We start from the raw sequence: 26000 nt of genomic DNA, 5'->3' as shown, positions 1-26000 counted from the left end.
GTTGCGCTCTGTGGCGTGACAGGGATTTGAGCAACTTCCTGAGTCGTAGCTGGGTGGCGTGGACAGGTGCCACCTCTTGGCGGCGTTGTCCATATACTCATAGAAAGCAATGTGTTTGAGTTTTTTAGAACGGCGCGGCGCTGAGCTGGGCGGCCACGTGCGACCCCTTTTAGCGTAGCATACACACTTTTCTTAGTGACATATGACAAATTTGGAGAGCGGGGGCACAAAGCAGCAGCAAAGAAACCTCTTTAAACTGCATACGCTCTCATCTCGAATGCGGACACAAATAAGATGGTGGTGTTACCGGAAGCTAGTTATTTTCTTGATAAAGTCTTAAATTTGTGTATTTCTACAACACCACCACACGGATTACCATCAGAAGGCCTTTGTTTATCATCGTGAAGCCGTTTGGATTTATTTTGTGCAAATTTTTTGGACTTGAAGGACGTGGACCCCGTAACTTTACATTTGATTAACTGAAAGATCTAAAACATTTTCTAAAATAAATGAAAATGTTTTTGTCTGAAAAATGATGGAAATATGCATCTTGGACAGCTTGGGGGTGAGTAAATCATGGGTTTAATATCATTTTTGGCCGAACTATCCCATTAAAATGTGTTTGACAAAATATTTTTATAAGTTTTACATTGGTTGTACTACCTGACACAGAAAGTGTATCAGCCTACCCATTACATAAAGGTAGCTATTTTACATTATTTGAGAGAAATCTACCAAACTCTAACTTTTTATTCAGCCATATTAACCACATGGGGTGGTCTTTGGTACATAATGCACAAAAATATGAATGTCATGTCACTGATCCACATACATGGTAGTACAGGTAGTACAAAGCAACTAATTAGGGGATTAGGAACATTGGACATGACCTTACTCAGCCAAGTTATATTTTCACAGAATGTTCTGATGATTACAAAAACCAACTTTAGTTGGGTTTTCACAGACTGGGTCACATATACATAGTGATGTTTTTTTAACATAGCCTACTATCTGCGTTGCATAAGCGTCTGATTCATCCGAGCAAATATGCAAAGTAGGCAAAACCTTGAACACAATTTGCACTCAGGTCAGTTTTAGCACAACTGCAAGGTGTGAATGATAAATCTGTCACATTTCTTGGACTGTCCAGCATCAGTATACAGTATTATTTAAAAAAAAAAAGAAAAAGAACAGATTCCAAAAGCGAATGGAAATACTGTGTGCCCAAGTGATGCCATTGTGAAGCGTTTAATGAATTCACTCCTAACTGTCCAAAATCAAATCATTTCTAAGTTCCAACACACAGAAGAAACTGCTGAACAGGCTGTCACATCTGAGCACTCGGCTGAAAGATGTCACATAAAACATGAGTGTATCAACAATGCAGCGACAGATAACAGCAGCTATTAAGGTTGAAAAAAACAAATGTGTGTTGACTGCTAATGGCTGCACAGATGTCTACATAAAATTTTTGGATGTTTTCGCACCCGACTGGCACCATTTCTCTCTAGTACACAAACACTGCATATTTATTCTGGCATTTTATATCTCATGAGTGAATAGTACAGTGAATGAAATGACAGGGGACTCGAACCCGTATCACTCACATGATCGTTACAGCTCTAAAGTGTCAAAAGCATCCTCCACTGCACTGCCATTCTGAAGCCGAAGACATCTTTATTATTAGAGTTCAATCTCAACGTACGCTGCCTCAGACTCAAACAGACAGTCTTGTGCTGCCTTCACACAGCAACATGTGCCAGTGTTTCTATATAAAGCTTATCATTATGTCGCCTTCACTGTCACATGAGAATCAAGCTGCGTTAAATGTATGCAGAGCGACCTGCACAGTGGAGGCACAAGCACATAGTGATAATACATGCAGAGCAGATTTCCTCAACAGAAAGAGAGAGGCTGAGCCCCTAACACAGGCTTGTGAGCAACCTTGCCTTCATTTTAAGATAACTCAGCTCGTACACAAACGCTGCACCTTATTGAAGGTTTGCACTTGGAAACAAACAGCTGCACATACACTGCGTGCTATTTTTAAATGGGAGCTTTGTTTACATGGGTCTCACGTCACAGAGTTAGCATACATGTAACAGAACACGCGCTGTGATACAAGAATCGAGGTGTTTGCTTTGTGTGTCTAAACAGAAACAGCTAGAATCTTATGCAGCTGCAAAATCATTTCAGGAACGACATTCTGTGCTTGTCACCTTTCGTGAATGCATTTTGGTATTCCTACCGAGTGATGTCTGAATAACAATCAGTATACACCCTTAAAAATGAAGGTTGCTTAAGGGATCTTTGATCTCTTAAACTAAAGAATCTTCAACATCCACACAACCTTTCTGTTAAGAAAATGTGTTTTGTAGTGGTGCAAGACTGTAAAAAGCTGTTAAAAAAGATTTTTTTTGGGAACCTTTGAGTTTAAGGGTCTTAGGAAAACAACAAATGTTTTTTCTAGGGGATTACAGGGAGCAACCTTTATTTTTCTTAGACTGTATTGTAATTTTTTAAACCCTTTCCTTGCCATTGATGAGTTATCTCGTCAATTAAAAGAAAACATTTCCCTGCCAATGACGCTTTCCTGATGAGTTTTTACGGTAATCTGTAATTACGCTATTATCCACTAGATCTCTTACCCAATTTATAAAAAACTGAAGCACAAACAAATTTAATACATTTTAAACTCTGTGTATGTTTTGATAATCGTTCTGAATCTGATCTCTGACAAAATTAATTTACAAAAATGCAATTATTTCAGTTTTTTTGCTCAAAAATGTTGTATTTTTGAAGAAACCTACCCATATTTGAAAGCAAAGGGACGGTTCTTTCATTTGATATATTTGGATGTTATATATTTATAGAAGGCATTTTGTCAAACTTTTGTAAAAATCACAAAAAACGCTGGCGGCCAACTTTTAAAAAAAAAGATGGCGGGGAATGAGTTAAAATCAGTAAAACATTTTTGTTTTACTTTAACTTAACAAATTAAGATAAATAATTGCAAACTGTTTTTAAGATTATGTAAATGGTAAATAATTCGTTTTTGTGAAATACTCCAATTATTTAAATTAACAATACAAAAAGTGTATCTGGTTAGTATGAATATAATTATCTCTTTTTTTTAAGTTTTCTTTTATTTAAGAATTATACAATGTGAAAAAATGTTGCTTATTTAGTGATGTATATAGGGGCATAATAAGCAAATACTTCAGCCTACACCTTTTTCGGTCATTGGGCCCTATTTTAACGATAAGCGCATTGTCTAAAGCCCACAGCTCACGGTCTAAACGGGCGTGTCTGAAACCCACTTTTGTTTATGCGCCAAGCGCACAGCATAAAATGGTTGTTCCTATTCTCCTAATGAGTAATGGGTGTGTTTTGGGTGTAACGTGCAATAAACCAATGAGAGTCTCAGCTCTCATCAACTTTAAAAGCAAGTTGCGCCTGGCGCCTTGCCTAATCCCTATGTAGAAAGTGGAATTTGTAAACGGAAAAAATAAGTGGAGGAAGAAGACCACTAGTTCAAGATTAATGTTAAAAAAATTGTGTTGTTTTTATTTGTATTGAAATTATACTTTTTTGGATTAAAACCTTTAAAAGCCCTTTTCTTTCAGTCATCGAAGTAAAAATATTTTAATTGCTGTAAATGTAGCCTATTAATATCCTACCTAATCATTGTAATCTCATTAAATAATTTGCAAATATGCAAGAAAAGGTTTGTACTCTAAAAATACAAACAAGAGAAAAAGAATTTACAAACGAGGGGAGAGCCGAAACATTTCAGCACTCGGAGAGCGCCAATTGTTTTTTTTAAAAAGAATTACTTAAAAATGTTTCTCATTTCACCATATCCACAGGTACAGAGTCATCATATACAATACATCCGTGGGGTAGCATTTAAAAAACATTTAAAAACAGATGCATTTGTTTAAAGCAGTGGTCTCAAACTCCCGGCCCGCGGGCCATCCCCGCCCTCCCCCTCTTTGCGACCTGCGTCACCTTTCAAAAATATGCCATGAGGATAACGGAATGCACGATCGGACTTTAATTCCTCAACTGAACCTCGCATCAACAATATCATTGTCACCATGCGATCAGTTAATCTGGTCGGGACTTTAGAGAAGATTTGTTACTTCCAGGTGGATATCAGCTCTTACTTAGAGAAGATCGAGCTGCAGTGGGGTTTCACCTCAAGTCACAGCATCTAATGGAGACACCGCATAGAGAGGGAGTCAGAGCGGTAGATGTAATGATTTAAACTACAGATAAGAAAAAGAGCCATCGAAGTGCCCAGGTTAAGAAAAGAGAAAAGATGTGGAGAAATATACAGAAGATAAAAGTATGTATACTGCTATATATAATGAAGTATTATATATTATAATGTAGCTTACTATTCAATTTTCTGTCCAACTAGCTTATAACATTGACTACCCATTCAAAAGTTTTAGGATCACTTTTACTTATTAATATTTTTCCACATATAATAGAAATTTCATTAAAACTGAAATAACAAAGAAGTCAATACTATGACTGAAAACAATCCAAAATAAATCAAAACAGAAACACTTACTGGTGATAAGTTTTTTATAATAGTTTATAAGTCTATACAGAAAATAAATTTGTTAGGTTAGTGCAAGGTTTTAATAGGTCTTAAGATAAGGTTAAGAAAAGATTTACTTACTTTTATAAAATAATGTATTTTAAAAAGATAAAACCACTGCTTATATATTTTCAAGTATTATTATACATTAGATAATAGAAAATAAACATGACATTTACAGAAAAATTTTACTTTTTTAACGTTAAAATAGCGTTGCGGCCCCTGCATGAAATGTCTGTCTTAGAAATGGCCCCAAGCCAGTTTGAGTTTGAGACCCCTGGTTTAAAGCAAAGCATTTATTTACTTACAGGCTACAGGTGAAGCAGCTCTATACGCCTTCTAACGTCTCATAATCGGTCCTCATTTATGTCCAAGAGACTCAATAATAATCTTTTACAATTTAATCCTTTAATTTGTCATATTTAAAAGCTTTTTTGCGCTGCTGCGTATCCATGTGTGTGATAAGCAAACCCACCTTGTCGTCCCGTTTATAGGCGCATATTTCTAAAAGCATTCATTAAATAACAAAAACATTATTGCGCTATAGACTTCAGACCAGGTTTTAGTTAGTCTAATTTAGTTGCCTCAAAATAGCCAACACAATGCGCCTGAACACACCTCATCTTCAGACTGGAACGCCCATGGGCGCAACATTGGGCTCAAATGCATTTTCTATTTAAACAACGTGGCGCTAAACGTGAAAATGATAATTGCGCCGGGTTGAAACTAGCAAAAGACACTTGCGTCGCGCATTGCGCCGCATTGCGTCGGGTGTATGATAGGGCCCATTATGTTTACATAATTTTAATTCATTAAAAAAAATGCAACTCTAGTCAAAAACTTAAAATAAAAAAGATTTTGTTGTGTTTTATTTGTTTATGTTTTCAGTGTAACAAGATCGAAGCTGAAAAAGGATGAGAAGATAAAAAGCAGTGTAAAATTGAGTTTTCAAGGCTGATGATCAGCATTTTCTGAAGGTTAAGCACCATCATTCTACAACCATTTGTTGGACAAAGAGACATTTTTCAAGAGTTTCAAGCCCTACTTTGTACTCTATTCATGAAACGTGCCAGATCTCTCAGAGTGAGGAGGATAGATTGCTGTCTATACAGACAGTATGGGTGAATAGATTCTGCGTCAGCACAGAAGCACTTCCTAATCAAAGCACAAGCCTGGAAGAATTTGTTTTATTGCTTGGCAACAGAACGCAAAGCACACTTACCAGACAAAGCCATCGCGATTTGTCAAAGCAGACAGAAAAGATGCTACAATTACCAAGCACATCTTAGCATTAAGAACCTTTGAGTGGAAAAAACACATGAAATATTGGACAATTTACAGTGGTCAAATGAGATTTATAGGAGAAAACCATTAGATGGCTCAAGTCAATACTGTGTAGCCCAGGTTTGTCTATCGGAGGGGGAGCTATAGTGGGTTAAAGACACCCCTCACAAATGCTTGTCTTTAGAGAAGCAGTTTTAACTGTATTATTTTTATAACATCAGTTGTTATTGTTATACATATCGGTGCCAGATTTGTTTTTGGCATGCTTCACAAGCTGCAATAATACTTTAGACGAGTATCGGAGTAAAACAGATATTTATTTAAAGAGAACAGAAAAAAGAAAAGTTTCGTTTTTTGCAAATTGATCAGATTTATCCAATCATAAGGATTTCATAAGGATAAGAAAGATTTTTTTATAATTAATATATAAATATATTTCTCATTGTTAGTTCATGTTCTCATTGTCAAGCTCATTGATAGTTTATGTTAGCTAATGCATTTACTTAAGTTAACAAATACAACCTTTCTGTAAAGTAATATCAATAATCCTGAAACATCTATTTATATTTGACACTGTTCACACTTTTCTCTGGGTTAATAATGAATCCTGGGTATTCAGATTGATGTCAGACTGTACATTTGTAAACCCTGGGTTCATTTGCTTATTTGCATATTTATGAGCTCAATAACATTGGCGAATATAACTTACGACAGACATTTTAATAACTGCTTCTCCATCTGTAGAAATTACCCCACTTTAGTTTGCGCCGGCTGTTTTGAGTCTTCTTAAATATGCAAATATAAATAATGTGGTCTTCAAGGACTGTTATGCTGTCACGGTTCAACATTTCTCTCACACGCTAAAGTTTTAGTGAAATTACAAAATATTTAACTCTTTAAAATCTGAAGCAAAAATAGGTCGTTTTCACACTTTTTTTTACTGTCAAATTCTAACACAATGTGCTAGCATCAAGTGCAACATATCTTTTTCCCCCCAGAAAACAAATGACTTCCAATAAATAACAATTATTGGTCATTACTGTGTGAGTTTGTAAATAAAAATTTAAATAAATAAAAAACTATAAACTAAAAATATATGTTGTTTAAATTTAGAAATATAAAAAAACTAGTGAACATAAAATATAACACTCTAGACTTGAAAAAAATAATATAGTACATAGCATCTTTTTAGTGTAACTAGCCATGTTTCCATCACCATATATTATGCATATTTTGAAGTATCGCATCAAAAACGAGTGATGGAAATGCCAATCGCAAAAAACGTTTTTATGCTTGCTTGAGGTGTTTTTTTGACTTCTGCGAAAAAGAATAATATGGGCTTGTATGGACAAAATAATATGGTAATGAATTTGTTGCATAAAATAAAAAAATCTATAATTTTGACCCACAGAATGTATTTTTGGCTTTTTCTACAAATCAACTTACGACTAGTTTTGTGGTCAAGGGTGAAATATTGTCAAAACGTTTGTTTACTTTCAGGAGCAATTCGATTTTTTCATAGGGCGAATTTGAAGTGTTACGGTAAAATCAACAGAGCTTGCTAGAATGTGTTGCCATTGACACATCCACTTTAATAGGGTTAATAAAGAAAGCATTGAGGCAGTTTATGATTGGTTATGTTGCTAAAAAACTGGCTGATACCTCAACATCACACTGTTTTAACTAAAACCAAGGGTGACTTTTACCATTTTTAAGATAAAAATATCTCTAAAAGACACTGACATCAACATTCTTGATGTATATTGCTATTTTGCTGTTTTTGCATGTATATGTGTGTTAATGCATACCATAACACACACACATACACGCACACACATATATACACACAAAAAAAATACATTAAAACCATTATAACTATTTAATGCTGATGGGCAAGTTAGATTAAACATTTAAAATGTAAGCTTTTTACCAACCAACCATGTTTAATTAAATGTGTTGATAAATGTGCAAAGCTATAACAAGTGACATTCCCTTACTACTGTATTTTACATCTTCAATAATTTCATTTTGCAGTAATCTGTTCATCAGACATTTTTAACGTAGTGGACCTTGGAATATGGTGGACGTCAATGTATTCTCAAATTACATAATTTTACATTATAGTGCTGGTTAAAATAATTACATTAGGGCTTTTGAGTCATGGGTTAAATCATTTTCGGATCAGCAAAAAAGTGATAAAATATAAAATGAGCACATAAAGTACACTGTAAAAAAATTTCGTAGAAATTACAATGTTATTGCAGCTGGGTTGCTGGTAATTTACCGTAGATTTAAATTTATGTTTTTTACTGGCAAGAGTTTGTTCAAAGTTCAATAAATAAATTTTAAATATTAACAACTTTATCTTTACAGAATAAAACTATACAATAACAACCTCATGCAAAGCATTATGGGAATCAGAAATCATCATTAACCTTTTTCTGTTTTTTTGCTTCAGATTTTGTTTCCCAGAATGTTTTGCTTGATGCTGTTTTTTTAGTTTTACTCTGTAAAGACAAAGACTTGTAAATGTTTAATATTCATTTAACTTTGAAAAAAATGTTGCCAGTAAAAAACATAAATTTAAATTTACGGTAAGTTACCGGCAACCCAGCTGCAATTTCTACGGAATTTTTTTTACAGTGAAGGTTTAACAGTAGTTATAGGAACAAAAATAGAATCAAGTGATTAATAACACTTTGATTAATGATAATTTATGAATTTCATGCGATAAATTAAATATAATTAATCTTTTTAAAGCTACAGAAGTGATTTTCCTTTTGTCTTCTGTAGCTTGATTAACATACTGTAGTGACACAAACATAAGCATTTATTATAAGGGGAACTGTCCCTTTAAGACCGGATGAGCGCAGATTCATACTGACACATCTGCTCACTTATAATAAACCACTGTTTTTATGAGAATACTTGCCAAGACTGTGGTCTTACAAGATAATGTGTGTATATCTACACACATCCATAAGCACAGAGATATGTGTTTGCCGGATTTTTGAAATGCGCATCTTTGTGTCCATAAGTGTTGTGTGTGTACAAAAAACAGCTCAGTTTAGCATCTTTGCCGCTCAAATAGTCTAAAATCGCGTACATTTTAACATTTGAAAAGCTTATAAAAACATGCAAATGATAAACTTTCTAAATAAATAGTTATTTCAGATTTATGCTTATTTGAGCGATTATTATTAAAGCAATTAGTATCATGATTTTTATGCTTTCCCACAAATATTTTTTGTTTCTTCTGACTGGGTGGACCAGCCATCATTCTGTCAGCATTAACAAATTTGTATTAACAGTATTTGACGCAATATTTTGCAGTCTTAGCATATTTACGTATTTACAGTAGGCTAGAAAACCAATGGAGGAGTATGTCCATCATTTGTTCAAATCAATTTCAATAAAATCCTTTCAGGTCACTTTGCAATGTCTGTCTATGTATAAATGTTGTTTTAATTTATACATTGAGAATTCTACAGTGATAAACTTTTACAGTGTTTTGTGTTTTATACTCGACTGATTACTTTATGTCCTGAATGAAATCATTCTGCGCATCCTTAACAAGCATGTGTATACAAAGAACGCAGAAAAGACGGATGACATCAAAGTAGCGCAAGAGCGAATCGAAATCAGACTCCTTATGATGTCTTGAATCACTCTTGTGGTACTTTGATGTTACCTGCCTGTCTGTTTTTGTGGCGCCACATGAAGTCGTACAAACCTAATGTCATGCTGCAAGGTCAGAAAATACTGAAATTTTTTTGAAATGTATTTATACGAAAAAATCACTTCGCTGAATATTAGATTGGTATTGGTTTATAAACAGATTACAGTCTTACAGACAATCAATTTTGTTTGTATTACTAACATACATCATCTTTTATTTACATACCTGCTTAGATAGCATTATGAATATAACAGCCTGATTACAAACCTATAGACATTTTCAAAAAACGTAAACAACACTGGTCCAGAAGCACTTCCTGTCTCAGTTTTCCTGAAACAGGAAGTGTTTCTGGACCAGTGTTGTTTACATCTTTTGAAATGGTCTATAGACATACATACAAAAAATCATATAGTCTTTATATTTTATAACTTTCTGTTTTTGTACATCTCTTCTACCAATATGTATTTACAGTACTGTTAAGGTGTTTGCAACAATGCAAAACTGTGAAAGCGCTATTGAAATAAATCTGAATCAATATTTCAGTACAGGTTCTTTATGCTAATGATGCCATATCTCTCTTAACTGTGGCGATACCCGATAGACCTTGAGGCACAGAGGGGTTAAAGGTCTGTCTCAAACCTCTGAGGTATTTCAAACGCCTGTAATACACAAACAGCATCAGGACTAACCCACAGGCTGCCGATCACATCCTCTCCGGAATTACAAATGGAAACCAACTCTCGCTCCTTCAGGTGGGAACCGTCTCCACAGCAACCGGAGTATCCAGGTGAAAACAATTTTTTTTTTATTCAATCCAGCATTGACAAAAGAACAACCCCCAACAAGTTCATCGAAAGTTGTCAAACAAAAGCTGTCACGGCCTAAACATTTGTCAACTATGTACTATATAAACATTTTTAACTATTCATTGATAATAAGTAAAAAAATCGACACAGTACCCACACAGTGTACAGTATAATGGAAACAGGTCTTATCTGGCTCCCTAATGGTTGCTAGGTTACAAACTAGGACATTGCTTGACACATGGGAGAAGGGAGGATCCGCTGATTTCATCAAAGTCTAGCTCTCGCATCTGCAAAATATACACAGCGTTTTTAACTTGAACTCAAATACATATCAAAACAAGTCGAGCAGGAAGCTGATTGGATGTGGCGAGCGTGAAACGAGAACACTAACCCAGAGCATCCTTATTCACTAAGCAGGAGAGTTTCTAATTTGTGATGGTGACAGTTTTCTCAAACCATCTCTGTTGAGATATAAAAGAGCTTTCCTTTTTTTTGGATGCTGCTGGCATCGGTTAAGATCATAAAGGTTTGCTTTGCTTTACTGGTGCTTCAAAACAGGCAATTTTAATAAACAGCACTTTGCTGAAATACTGTGTGATATCTCATGAAACCTCAGCAGTTTATGCTGTCAAAACACCAAATCTATAAATGGCTGACGACACGTAGAAAGGTAATCACACCTGTACTTTTCACTTTGATCAGCACTGCGTTTAACAGATTTTTGTCACTCATTATCACAGAGTACTTGTGACTATCCGTAAAATAAACGAATACATCTCTGCCACGGGGAGTTTTGGGACACCTGCCTTTATATGCACATGAACCTGAATGACATCACATCTTAATCCATACGGTTTAAAATGGAGTTGGCCCACCCTTTTTGGAAGGTGTTTATGGGAATTTTGACCATTCATCTAAAAGCACATTTGTAAGGTCAGACATTAATGTTGGACGAGAATGCCTTGCTCGCAGTCTCCGCTCTAATTCATCCCAAAGATGTTTATTGGGTTGAGGTCAGGACTCTGTTCCTCCACACCAAACTCGATCATCCATGTCTTTGTGGACCTTGCTTTGTGCACTGGTGCACAGTCATGTTGAAACAGGAAGGAGGCATTCCCAAACTCTTCCCACAAAGTTGGGAGCATGAAATTGTCCAAAATGTTTTGGTATGATGAAGCATTAAGAGTTCCTTTTACTGGAAGTGATTGAATTCAATGATTTGGAGGCGTGTCCCAAAACTTTTGGGAGTAACCCTGCGTGAGAAAACCCAGCTGAAGTTGTTTTACTGTTTTCTACATAAAATCGTCCTACACAATGTACAAAATATTACTGGAAATAATCTTGATGTCTTTAATACTGACTAAGATTGAAATCCAAGATTGAAATTGAACTTTGATTCTCCTAATCTCATAATTTACGTATGGCTAAGCCACGCCCCTTCCACTCCCTCGGACAAACAATCAACATTCGGTGACAGGCGCTATGGTAGCTGTCACAGTAGTTGACATTTCACAGGAGGCAATAGATGATTTTTGGAGACAGAAAGACTTTATATCATCTCGAAGTTACCAAAAGGGCCTAAACTATGCATTGGAGGGATAACTTAATAATGTTATTGTTGAGAAGGTCGATGAAAAGATTTAGAATAAGTTTTTAGGACAAGCCTTTTTACCATCTTTAGCAAGAGTAAGTTACCTCTCCGTTAGTTTGGTGCTACAGTATTTACATGAATCATTCAGCACAACATTGCTATTACAAATAACATTTGTTATCTCGTACAAATTTACAGATACGTTAATGAAGCTAAGTGACATGATGTACAACGCAGCTAGAAGAAGCTAACGTTTTCTAATGTTAGGCTAACGTTACGTTAGAGATGTTAAAGATAACGTTCAAATACATTGTTGACTTAGCTTAGAACAGATGTAGACATCCTTGTTTAATTTATCCACGTTTAGTTGGTGTTGTGGTCTACCGCATAACTTAATCCAGAGCAGACACATAGGGCTCTATCATACACCTGACGCAATGCGGCGCAACGCGTGACGTAAGTGTCTTTTGCTAGTTTCAACACGGCGCGATTATCGTGTTCACGTTTAGCGCCACCTTGTTTAAATGGCAAATGCATTTGTGCCCAATTTTGCGCCCATGGGCGTTCTGGTCTGAAAATGAGGTGTGTTCAGGCGCATTGTTGGCGCGTTGCTATTTTGAGGCAACTCAATAGACTACGCCATTGACCAACTAAAACCTGGTCTGAAGTCTAAAGTCAATGGCGCAATATGTTTTTTTGTTATTTAAAGAGCACGTTAGTAGGCTAATGTGCGCCTGTAAACAGGACGACAATGCGTGTTTGCTTATCACATACCTGGATGCGCAGCAGCACAAAAAGGCTTTTAAATATAAAAAATTAAAGGATTAAAATGTAAAAGATTATTATTGAGTCTCTTGGACATAAATGAGGACCGATTATGAGACATTAGAAGGTGTAAAGAGCTGCTTCACCAGTAGCCTGTAAGTAAATAAATGCTTTGCTTTGAACAAATGCATCTGTTTTTAAAAAAATTTAAATGCTACCCCAAAATAAATGGTATATGATGACTCTGTACCTGTGCATATGGTGAGATGAGGAACATTTTTAACTAATGCTTAAAAAAAACATGGCGCTGTCCGTGTGCTGAAACGCTTCGGCTCTCCGCACATTTGTAAATTCTTTATCTCTTGTTTATATTTTTAGAGTTCAAACCTTTTCTTGCATATTTGTAAATTATTTTATGAGATTACAATGATTATGTAGGATATCAATACATTTACAGCAATTAAAAGCCTGATATTTTTACTTCTATGACTGAAAGAAAACAGCTTTTAAAGTTTTTTGTCTAAAAAACCAAACTTTTTTTAACATTATTCTTAAACTGGGGGTCTTCTGCCTCCGCTTAGTTTTTCAGTTTACAAAGTCTGTCATCTAAATATGGATTAGACATAGCGCCAGCGCACGTTACGCCCAAAACACACGCATAACTCATTAGGAGAATAGGAACAACCCTTTTCGACCGTGTGCTTGGCGCATAAACCATTTTTCCTGTCGTTAAATTAGCAAAAGAGGAATCGGGCACGCCCGTTTAGAACGTGCGCTGTAGACAATGCGCTTAGATTGCTAAACAGGCCCCTTGATGTTATCTCGGTTGAGATGTGGCTTGGGAAAGGGTTAAAAATACACAACGTCGCCCAGCCTCTCAGGATACCTAGTGTTGGAGTTGCATGTACCCCATGCACACCATTTGACCATTTTAAACTTAAAATGACAAGAATTTTTTTTAAAAAAATCAATGAAAACTGACTTACTGCAATGCATTTCAATGGACGTGGAAAGAAAGAATGTCCGAATGTATTGGGTTGCTATGCGCACTGTCATTGTCTCATCACGTTTGGGGGCGTGGCTTAGCCATAGGTCAATTCGTTTATTATGAGACTTCAGCCTGGATTTTACAGACAGGGTCACATATTTTTTAATACGAGTCTGGATGAGGTTATTACTGTAAACACATTGAAAACTATCATTCAAAAGTAGGAAAACGTGGGAAAATGCTTATCTATCCAGAACTTTCCAAAAAATACCAGATAAGGCACAAGACAAGTTCATGAGTTCATCGCTTTAAGTGCTCCACAAAAGCGATCACAAAACCTGTGAATGAGATAGCATTCACAAACCTCCCATACATAAAAAAGTGTGGAGGAAGATTTAAGGTCTGTATAGTTCCAAAATACAGTCTCAATGCAAAGCACCAGGGTTTGGCACAAATCTATCACAGAACATCACAGTGAGAATGCATCATAATTGGATGATACTGTTCGGCAGCAGGGACTAAAAGACTCATAAAGATGGATGGGCTGAAGTGAACGAAAAATCCTGGGGGAAAACTGCAATCTACAAGAGCACTGGGAACATACAACATACAACGCCCAAATGGAGACACCAAACGTATAATGTTTTGTAATCATCAAATGGCTCAATCCAGATGAACATCAGTAAAAAGGCAAACAATCTGCTGTTTGCCAGGTTGCTTCACTTATAAGGTGAATGTTGGCAAAATTATTCAATTATAGTGCCAAGATGTACAACAGTGTTACTGTTACCTAAAGACATTCACAGCAGGTGTGATGGCAGGGGAAATATTATTATCATTATCTTATTCTCTGACCACCCACAGTCCATATTAACCAACCACTTAATATGCTGAAATAGCACTGCGGGTACTTAAATGAAGTCACTGTATTTCTTCTTTCTATTTGTCTGGTGAAATTAATCTTTCGTTAATATACCAGTTGGTAAAGTGATTTTCATTTAAAGAAAAAAAAAGTCTGCTTACATTTTCCAGTAATTATGGCAGCAGTAATTGTGATAAAATGATGGAGCGGGGTTATACCTGGTCATATGTTAAAACACGCAGTGCAGTCGAGCACACTTTTAATATTTTAAAGGGCCGATTCAGGTGCCGTACAGTGCCAGAGAAGCATGTCAGATCACAGTCTGCTGAATCCTCACAACCCAGCCTGCAAGAAGGGAAATTTGCACCATGCAAATGCATTTAGCACTAATTTTGTGGGCGTGTTTTTTGCTGTTTCCTGATTTGCATAATTCCTTTAGTGAATCGGGCACCAAAGCAACACAGAAAATGTGCAAATAAACAGTGCAATTCATTCTGTGTGAAACTATCCATCAAAATTCTCTATTTTTAGCATTTCGGTAATTTAGCAATATGTTAGGATTGTCTTTGTTTTGTCCTAGTAGAGTACTTTGTGTTGATGACTGCCAAAAGATCTCGCGAAAATCGTTCAATGTCGAGGGGTAAACGCACACATGCATGAACGCACACATGCACACTGGTTTCCATGTTTAATCTATCTATCTATCTATCTATCTATCTATCTATCTATCTATCTATCTATCTATCTATCTATCTATCTATCTATCTATCTATCTATCTATCTATCTATCTATCTATCTATCTATCTATCTATCTATCTATCTATCTATCTATCTATCTATCTAAACACCAAGTGATTTGAAAGCCTCCCTACAGTATATACGGTGCATAATTTCTTTCCAGCTTTACTCTCAAGATGTCATAAAAATGGCCTGGGGAGTGAAAGCGTGAAGATTATTTTAATTCAAGCTCAAATGCACAAGCATTCTTAATAAGATAAGATGGTCACATTGGCTGTCTCATATGTCGTCGTCATATGTCTGCCGCTGGCCAAATGCCTAATCGCTGCCATTTGCGTCGCAGATTGTCCCCTCTCTCACTTCATACAGAAATAACCATGTACCGTACCAAGAAAATGGGTCTGCTATTAAAAAGAACAAAGCAGGCACGGAAAAGAATTCAAGTATGGTAAATGTCTTTGGTTTTATGATTGTTTATATGCACTCGACTAACGGACAGGTTTACCAGCAGTCTGAAAAAGAAACAATGGGCAGTATGAGGGTTGTTACGAGTGTCTAATTAAGTCATTTGCATTGTCTGACAGTGCTGTAGTAATTTCCGCTCGGTTCTGACAGTACCGTTGTATATTCGCCACTGAAATTAAACTGTGTAATTAATTGGACCAACACAAAGTGTCTCACACCGACTTCTTTCAGCAAGATGCAAGTAATTAGGGGATTGCGATAAACACCGTCCAAAGGGAGAGCACCCTCGCACTGCAGCGCGGCGGTCACGGTGCTTATGAACCAACTCTGATTGCCTGCATTCACTAAAGCGTTCAAACACGATCGTCATCAAATTGCACCCCGCTCAAGAAATAATAACCTCCACTACAGGTATCTGCCGATTAGCGTAATCTATGTCCAAGGTTGAGCCACGCGGCACCGTCTCGACGGCGACGTTTGCAAAAGCGGAGATGAGGACCGGAGACGCCGAGGAAAGTTCACACACACGGCACACGCAGTCTGATGGCCGTCTGGAGGAGTCTAGAAAAGCAAAGGCGTTCCCCGTGAAGCTCTGGGCTGATTGCACAGGCTCAAGTGTCTCCTGCAATCACGGCTCAAGGCACGGCTGATCTGATTACGTCGCTGTCACTGATGATTTCTAAGAGCGTTCGAGTGTTCTCCCGCAAAGAGCAGGTCCCATCCGAAAGGAGCTCGAGAGAAAGAAAAATGCGCAGCAATCCGGCTGAATGCGAATGCCGGCACTTGCATTGGAGAGCGGCCGCTAGTGCATTTCCTGACCTCATAGAAAATGTCCTCTAGAAAAACTTTCCATTTATTAGATGGAACAAAGCAGTTGATTCAATAAAAGAAAGTGACTTTAAAAGAAAGTGCTTTAGTGATGGAAATTCACTTTTACTAAGGAGCAAAACGTCTTTAAAACTTTAAAAATTTTAAGTGATACATTAAATATTCATTTTATTTAAAGAGACACTCCACTTTTTTTAAAATATACTTATTTTCCAGCTCCCCTGGAGTCAAATATTTGATTTTTACCGTTTTGGAATCCATTCAGCTGATCTCCGGGTCTTGCAGTACCACTTTTAGCATAGCTTAGCATAATCCATTGAATCTGATTAGACCATTTAGCATTGCGCAGGATGATATTACGCAGTGCCTGAAAATAGTACCCTTGGTAACTTTCAATAGCAGGGGATGTTTTTTGGGCACTGTGTGATATCATTGCGCATCCTGCAGCCATGTTACGGCAGCAAAGTCCTTGATTATTACGTCAGAATGAGAGTATAGTTCCTAGCCATATCTGCCTAGAAAATCGCAACTTTTTATTTTCCTTCGTTCTTAGTACACGATGTAACTACAGAAGAGTCAAGTTCAAATAGGAAAAATATAAAAACTCTTTGGTAATTTTTGAGTGTGATGCTAATGGTCTAATCAGATTCAATGGATTATGCTAAGCTATGCTAAAAGTGCTAACACCAGACTCAGAGATCGGCTGAATGGATTCCAAAATGGTAAAAATCAAATGTTTAACTCTAGGGGAGCTGGAAAATTAGCATTTTTTTAAAAAAAAGGTGGAATGTCTCTTTAATATGATAAAAAAAACTTTAAAGGTGCACTGTGTGACTTTTAGAAGGACCTTTTGACAGAAAAGCAATATAATATACATAACTATATTTTAGTGGTGTATAAAGACCTTACATAATTAACTTTTATGTTTTTATTTAGAATCAGCAGTTCGGGTTCCCTTACATGAAAGTCACCAATTTGCGGCATCATTTTTCTACAGTAGCCCTAAACGGACAAACTGTTCTACAGAGTGTGTTTTGTCACTACGCTATCTCAGATTACGATATGTGTATCCTGTGGTGGCTACCGTAGCTTTTCTATGTGTTTAAAAAAGGGGGGGGGGGGGGCTGTGTAGTGTGCAGTTGGTTGCAATATCCAATCTGACCACTAGATGCCACTAAAATCTACACACAGCACCTTTAAATATTACATAAAAATATTAATTAATTAAATTCTAATATTTAAATCAAAATCACAAAGGAGAATTTAAATATAAAGTATTAAGATATGAAGAGCTTGGTTCAAAAACGCAATAAATCCATTTTAACAAATTTTGGTAAAAACGTGTTTTCTATACCAAGAAAGTGACAGGATGAAAACCACTATTTTCTGTTACAAACTTTCACATAGCATCTTTAGGTTATAAAAACATAAAAAAATTCAAATACATAACTTGATTTTCAAAGATTTATTATAAAAACTGATTATTTTTTCCACAAAATGCAATAAATCCATGACAAGTTTTTATTCAAAATGCTATAAATCTATTGAATCAATAGCCTATATAAATGTGCATTCATATTTGCCATTTTATATTCATTTAGTTGACTAGTTGTACACACTAATTAAAAATATAAACAATAATGTCATTAATCAAAACACTTACTTTGTCATATTAGGAACACTGTTATTGCTGCGGTTATAATTGACGTCGTCGCTTAACGTTTTTCACAGCGATCAGCTGTAAAATGTTTTGGTCCTGCTCAATTTTCATTGGCTTTGAGTAAAATTATGGAAAGTTTTTCATAAGATCCTCTGGGGTCAATGTGTTAGCATGACAGAAACTTGATGCTGTCGGCCCGGGCAAACAAGCACCCGTCTCCCGAGTGTCTCTTGCATTATTGCAAATTATTAGATATTGATGGCTTACGTTTCTTTCCCATCACAGAAAACCATCCCAGGTTTATCAATGAAAGTACTGTATTATTTTGTTTTTGTTTGTTTGTTGATCACAAAGTACAAAGTAGATGAGGAAAACTAGGATTCTGTGTACTCAGCCATTGTTTGTTTACATTGCGTGAGGTGCGCTGCAATATGTGGAGCGGATTTATGGCATTCTGTAGAAAAGGGAGAGTGGCGTTTATTGCATTTTGGGAAAAAAGGGAGAAAAGATGACAGAATAACACTGCGTATATTGGATTTTGCATAAAATTAAGAATTTACTTTTTAATACTGACCTGATATAATACTGATTCTGGCAGTAACTCATTTTTTTTCAAAAATGGCGTTTATTGCGTTTTGGAACCAAACTTTTCATATTTAGCATTGTGGACTTTTTTAGTATGAGCTCTTTTTAATGTAAAATATTTGCGGCATTCACTGTGGCATCTTTGTTGCAAACCCCTTATAATTTCTGATACTGCAACACTTTAGAATGTGGGCCACTATTTCTAATGATGATTAAAAGAAAGAATTTTAAGCATGCTGCTTAATACGCATGTGGAAACCACTGTAAATGTGCGATAAAGATCAAAGAGATGAGGGAACAAAAATAATGAGTGAGAAGCGAGATTAAGCATCGGGTATTTGAGCTGAAGGTAGAATGAAAGAATAATGAGTGCAACAGAAATCCAGTCCTGGACCATCTAAGAGGCTCTAAACTGCTGCGCAGACACAATGAGCTTTAAATCAATGTGCTGAGATGCACAGGAAGCATTTCAAAGCCTAAAAGTAGCCGTACTGTAAATCACAGCAGCTGTCAAAGGCAGTTGGGTCACTATGTCACTTCCTTTGTGTATTAATCTCTGCTCTCTGAAGTCCATACTCATCTATTGGAAATGTCTGATTTAGATTAAAACTATAACTTAAAATAAAAGATAAAGCTTATGTGTGACCCTATCTGTAAAAACCCAGCTAAAGTCTTTTTTTGTGATTTACTGTTCTCCACCAAAAATCTAATTTTGTGAAACTATAACCTTGATATCTTTAAAACTGACGGAGTAAGGTCATGCCAAAGACTGAAATGAAAGTGAAATCAATGAGTAAAATCAAAATTGATGCTTTAAATCATAATTATTGTAGATGATAAGACTTTAGCATGGATTTCACAGACAGGGTCTCACACGTCAAACCTGTTTGTGGAGGTTTGCTACAATATCATGGGAAAGCATCTACAGCATAAGGGGCTGTTCACATATCACATCTTTTCATATGAAATTCGTTATTTCAAATGTAGGCGCGCTCATAATGGAAGCGACTCGGTCACGAAACGCACACGGTGCGACACGCTCGTCTTTTCCAGGCGCGCCTACACCGCATCAAGTTAAAAAAATCTAAACATTTCCGAATGCCGCAAGTGCGCCGCAGATCATGTGACAAGAACCAACCAATCAACGTTCTTACCTTTTCTGTTACTGCTGTAGCTTCTTTATGCATTATGAAATTGAGGTTGGTTGCAATTCACAATCTCAAATCTGGATGCCACTAAAAACCCACTACACCTTGCTTTCGGAGACAAAGCTTAGTATCACTTTTACAGACTTTGGAGAGAACAATGCTTCAGTTTGATCATTTGAGCATAATAGTTTCCAATGTTACACATATTTCCACAATCTATCATATAGTTATTGGTAGCTGAATACAATCAGCCATTTATAAATATATAGTCACATGACATTAAGCACACTATTATGTTAAGGGTCTGCCACATCTCTTCACCTATGAGCGGTCCTATTACATGTGAAGGATACAGAAAGGCTATAGAGCATTACCTTTCAATATTCAATATTCATTTATTATTTATCTACAGACAGCACTGAAAGCAAAGCTGCATGGCTGAATTACTACCACAGCTCCGACAGACACCACGAGAGGACCTGATTGGGACACTTGCTGCAGCGAAGAGTTGCGGCCTCATAGAAAAGCAAAAAAAAAAGTTTTGATAATCCTATTTCACGGCAAAGCCACAGAGAGAGCAGAATGCTGCTGTGATTCCCCGTATGTGAGGGCATGAATCACACTTCTGCCGCCAATATTATCATCGCTGCGTGTGCTTGCTGTGAGCTCGTCTATCTGTGAAATTGTGTAATCCTCAGAGATATTGCCAGGAATAATTTTATTATCTCTTTAAATAGCAAAATGAGCTGTATCCGGTACTCTCAAAATCCCAATCCTCAATCCTGCCGAATGTTGTTTAATAATAAATGTGCAAAACTTTTCTAAACATTACAGAGATATGTTTTGTTTTAATATTTTTAGTTCGCCTCAGTTATTTCAAGAGCGACATGCAGCTGCCCCTCTCTTTAGATTTCTGATAAAAAGGCTTCCACAGAATACAGCATCAATTTCCATTTCTGTGGCATTTCCATTTTCTTAGGCCAAACTATGTCGTTTTGAAAGCAGCACTCGGGTGCTCTCGTCTCTGTCAGGGGAGATGTGAGTAGGTGGATCTCGAGCTTGCGCACTTTAGACCTGGAGACTCGGGGGCTTCTTGCGCACTTCTCACCACTGTTGTTGCTGGTGTTCAACACCCTCTACAAATAACACTCTCTATTCTTAGACAGACATCAGAGAGGTGATTTGCTGTCAGCACTCAGTCGGCATGAAAAACTAACAAGCGTGCTGTTGTTATTTCCGGAGGTTTGAAATGAGAAAATGTTTAATTAGATATAATTTCACAGGTTATGAAAAAGTAGTCTTACAGCTATTTTATTGCTGAATAGTTTAAACACACTCTTAAAAATAAAGCTGCTGTCCCAGCAAGCTATTTTTTGTCTAAACGTCTACAACCCAAATTGCTGGGTATTATTTTTTAATTGACCCAGAAAATTTTTATATTTGATCCAACAATGGGTTAAAACAACCCAGCATACAGTACACTGGCTTGAAAATAACCCAGCATTGTTTTTAATAGCCATCCAAACAGCCAAACGCATAGGCGAACAAGGCGAAATTTGGGCCGTCAGTGAAAATCTAATAGACGTCAAACCATAGCCCAAAAAGAAATAAAATAAATAAATAAAACGAAACACCTTGTAATCACGGTTACACTCTAAAAAAAGTCTGGGTTATATTTAACCCAGCGTTGGGTCAAAAACGTACGAGCCCAGCATCTGGGTTGAAATTAACCCAGAAAGTTTTTTCCAACCCAGCATTTTGGGTTGAAACAACCAGCATGGGTTAAACGACAACCAAATAGTTAGCCTGTAGTTAGCCTGTACAGAACAAAGCATTCACATACCTCGTCTGGGTAATATACTAACCCCGCAATAGCTAGCCTGTTTGGAACCGAGCAGATATTAAATCACAACACTGTGTGACACTTGCATTAGATACGAACGGCCCCTACGCTAATACGATTTTGTTTCTCTCTCCCTGTCTCACCCTCGAACTCGAGGACATTGAGACAAACAGATCCAGGCTGCTGTGGAGGTCAACACACCACTGATCTACTGGCCGCCCTCAAAGTGATGCCCAGACCACCTGACAAACGACCACCAACGGAACCCGTTTAATCTCATTATCTGTTTACATCCCATATAAAAAATATATAGAGGATATATATATATATATCTCCCAAGAGGTTTTTTCCCTCCTAGGACTTTTTTCCTCCTAGGCTTGAAAAGGTCATGAGGTTTTTCTCCTAGGGGGTTTTCAACTTAGCACATGATTAATACACTCGCTTGTAAAGTTTATTCATAGCCGCTGTATTATGGGAATTGGGTTTGGTTGAAAATAACCCAGCGTTTTTCAGAATGTAACTTCGCTTATCACACACTTACAAGGTATTTTGGCAAATTTAAAGGATCTTTTTGGGACTTTAGTCCCAAAAAGTCGGCGTGTTCCTTTAAGGTTAATTTGGCTAGAAGTAATGCTGCGTACAAACCAAAGGTAAAGCATCACATTCTTCGTTCTAGATAATTTGTGGGATTTAATGTCGTGTCATGCAAATTATCTGCTTGAGTTTAATATTTTCATCTGTTAGTGTCTTTGCATTGATTTTGTATATAATCTACTAGCGCAAATAGTTAAATCCGCTTATGGTGTGTACGACGCATTAATTATTCTTAGCCGTTAGACTTAGTTAAGCTAGATGGTGAAATGGATGTTGCTTGCTGATCTTGGAGAACCTTTTTTGGCTGTATGGTTCCATTGAGTCTTTAGACCGTAATATAGTTAGAAATGATCCTTTTAAGCAGCCTACCTTTGACTAAATGGTTCTTTGGGGTGCCAGAAATTTTTCTTCTAGAGCATCACGTTTGTAGAATCTTTATTTTTAAGAGTGCACTTTCCAGGCTATCAAAGCGAGGGAAAATAATCCAGGTATTTCAGCTGGCAGGTCTGAGATATAACGGTGGCACACCATCAAAGTACTGTAGCAACACATGGTTGCATAAAGAACTTCATTAACAATTACGAGGCCTTTGATTTGTGTCACGCAGAGATGTTGAGGCATAAGTAGGAATATGGGATTTCGCTTGTTAATGTTGGATAAGCCAAATTTCCTGTTTGTTTTGTCTTCGTGGGCCAATATACTTCACAACACAAAGCTATCAGAAGTCATCAAGCCCAATTAGGTCTCATAAAACTATTACATTTTTAATTTCTCCAGGATTCGCATTAAAACGGCTTGCCAAGTTTACAATACAGATGAATATCCTGTTTTAGTAGCACACAAACGAATATAAAATCAGGCTGGAGGTTTAATTAAACTTTTAATAAAAAAATTAACGTTAGTATGTGTATATCTGAAGTCAGAAACTGAAATAATGACCTTTGAATAAAACATTTAGTATTGACTGGCATGACACAACGTCAATAACATGCATCAATAACTCGAGATTAATGGAGGAAAACGCATAATCCGAGTGCCTTTAAGCCTGCTTTAAGTAACACAGTTGTCCAGCACTATTTATGAGCACAGTCACATCTGTAAATGCTGTGTGAGAAAGCTGCATTTCCTGTGCAATCCAATGCTTGTTTGCAAAGCTTTTTAGTCTAGTTTATTGGTCAGATGGTTTGGATTTCGCTGGTCGTATAGCAAAGTCAAAAGGGGCCTTTTAGCTGCATCTCTGGGACTGCTGGCACGGTTGAGCTGGTTTTACTGCAGGTGTGAGAGGAGAAATCCAGACACCTGGAGAAGGATTTCACCCCTCAGAGCTCACAGCATGGCTGTCTTCCTTTAATCGGGGTCTTGGGTGAGATCCAGACCGAGCTATTTCTCCTCAATGTCACATTTAGTCAAACACACACCACAGGTCTGGACTCCAATGAGGAGTAACTTTAATCCTGCTACTGCACTTGCTGAGCATTACTTGTATCGCACAAAATGCTATTGTGGAGGCTTTCTCTGAGTTGTGGGCACCAATGAAAATAAAAGTTGCACAGTAGGGGTGTAACAATGCATCGATATGAATCGATACATACATTTTATTTCTAACGATCCGATGCATCGATGCCAAACATAAAAAATCTATTTGAGGTACCTTTATTTTGACACTACTCCCACGTCCTCATTCCTTCTACGCATTTCCAAAGCACAGATTTTTGTTTATTTTTATCTGCTAGTGTCAGCAATTGAATGCGATGCAGCAACAAAAAAAATTATTGTAGCAGCGAAAACAGCAAAAAAGACAGAAGACGAGCGTGTGTTTAGCACTGCAGGTGATATTGTCCATTCAAAACGCAGTGTCTTCTCTTACATGTTGATCAGTTGTAAATGTTCCAATTGGGACAGAGATTGTGCAATTTTCAAAGAGTTTATTTAAATGTTCATGTTATATATTTTGGTTGCATTTTTAAGTAAAAATGTAACTGCTTAACTAGGCTTGTAATAAAAAAAAAAGATTAATTAATCGAATAATAATCGCACCGAAAAAGTATTTGATGTATCGCATCGCCGGTGAAGAAAATCAATATTGTATCGCATCGCAACGAACATTTATAAAATTTTTAGATGTACATTTCTATAGTTGATGCTAACACATTTCATGATTCAATAATTTTAGTAGGGCTGTCAAAAGATTAATCACGATTAATCGCATACAAAGTAAAACTTTGTGTTTGCATAATATATTTGTGTGTGTGTTGTGTGTAATTATTATGCATCCATGAACACACACACACACACACACACACACATGTATATATTTAAGGGAAAAAAATTCTCTATATAATATCAATTATATCAAAATTTCTCATATATTCATGCATGTGTGTGTATTTATATATACAAAATATATATAGACATACATATAAGATATATATTATGCAAACAAACTTTTATTTTGTATGCGATTAATCATAATTAGGGCTGGGCATTCATACAAAATAAAAGTAATTTTTTGCATAATATATGAGTTTGTGATCTGTGTATGTATATTTAAACACACACACATACATATATATACATTTAAGAAATGTTTTATTTAAATATAATTTTTTTATTTATATATAATTAAGAATATATTAAAATATAAATAAATATATATACACATGTTAATGTTTCTTAAATACATACATGAATGTGTGTGTGTGTGTGTTTATATATACATAATAATTACACACAGCACAAACTCATATGTTATGCAAAAAATTATTTTTAACCCAGCATTGGATCAAAAAGGGACGAGCTCAGCCAGCTGGGTTGTAATTTAACCCATGCTGGTTTGTTTTTTAACCCAAAATGCTGGGTTGTTTTAACCCCATTGTTGGGTCTTTTTTTTGGTTAATTTTAACCCAGCTGCTGAGTTCGTCCTTTTTTGACCCAACGTTGGGTTGAAAATAACCCAGTGTTTAAATCATACGTTTTATTATCTCTTTAAATTGTTAAACTGTCAGAAAAATTGTCAAAAAACGATCCTAAGCAGTCACTGGGGCAGTACCCTTTAAAACGTAAACAAAATGTTCAATTTAGGTACAGAAATGTATACATTTGGTACCAATATGTACCTTTGCGGTACTAACATAAACTCTTTTAAAAAAGTGATTCATTGAATTTAATAATTTTTTTAAGATAAGTGGTTGCAATCAATTTATTTAAGCTACATTTAAACAAAAAATATCAGTAAAGTAAAATAAAATATACAAATTTTGTTTAAATGTAGCTTAAATAAATTGATCGCAACCACTTGCCTTAAAAAATTGATTAAATGCAATGAATCAAATGTGTACTTTTTTAAAAGGTTACTGCCTTATTTTTCTGACAGTATAGATATTGCTGAAGTATTATTGTTAGAGTATTATTAAAACACAGCAACAGATCTGTTATCTGCTCATTGTGCCTGATATTATTACACTACTTACATTTTTGGCCCTGCCTGTTTCCATTTACTTCATACATAATGACTGTGTTTGCATAAATAGCTCACTAAACGTGCACAGCCA

General features: G+C 36.2%; 1 protein-coding gene and 1 long non-coding RNA gene across 19 annotated transcripts in view; one reads left to right on the top strand and one right to left on the bottom strand.

Annotated features, from left to right (window-relative positions):
- Positions 1–7162, top strand: part of LOC141366094 (uncharacterized) — a 46168-nt gene extending 39006 nt beyond the window's left edge. The window contains exon 3 of the long non-coding RNA XR_012371097.1: positions 5501–7162. This is a non-coding gene — a long non-coding RNA (uncharacterized lncRNA). The remainder of the gene's footprint in view (positions 1–5500) is intronic.
- Positions 1–26000, bottom strand: part of nrxn2a (neurexin 2a) — a 468354-nt gene that overhangs the window by 119161 nt on the left and 323193 nt on the right. The gene's annotated exons all lie outside the window — the stretch shown is intronic.

Source organism: Misgurnus anguillicaudatus, chromosome 9, assembly GCF_027580225.2.
Source record: "Misgurnus anguillicaudatus chromosome 9, ASM2758022v2, whole genome shotgun sequence".
NCBI lineage: Eukaryota > Metazoa > Chordata > Actinopteri > Cypriniformes > Cobitidae > Misgurnus > Misgurnus anguillicaudatus.
Note: the sequence above shows the minus strand (reverse complement) of the source record. Positions and strands in the feature narration are given on the sequence as shown.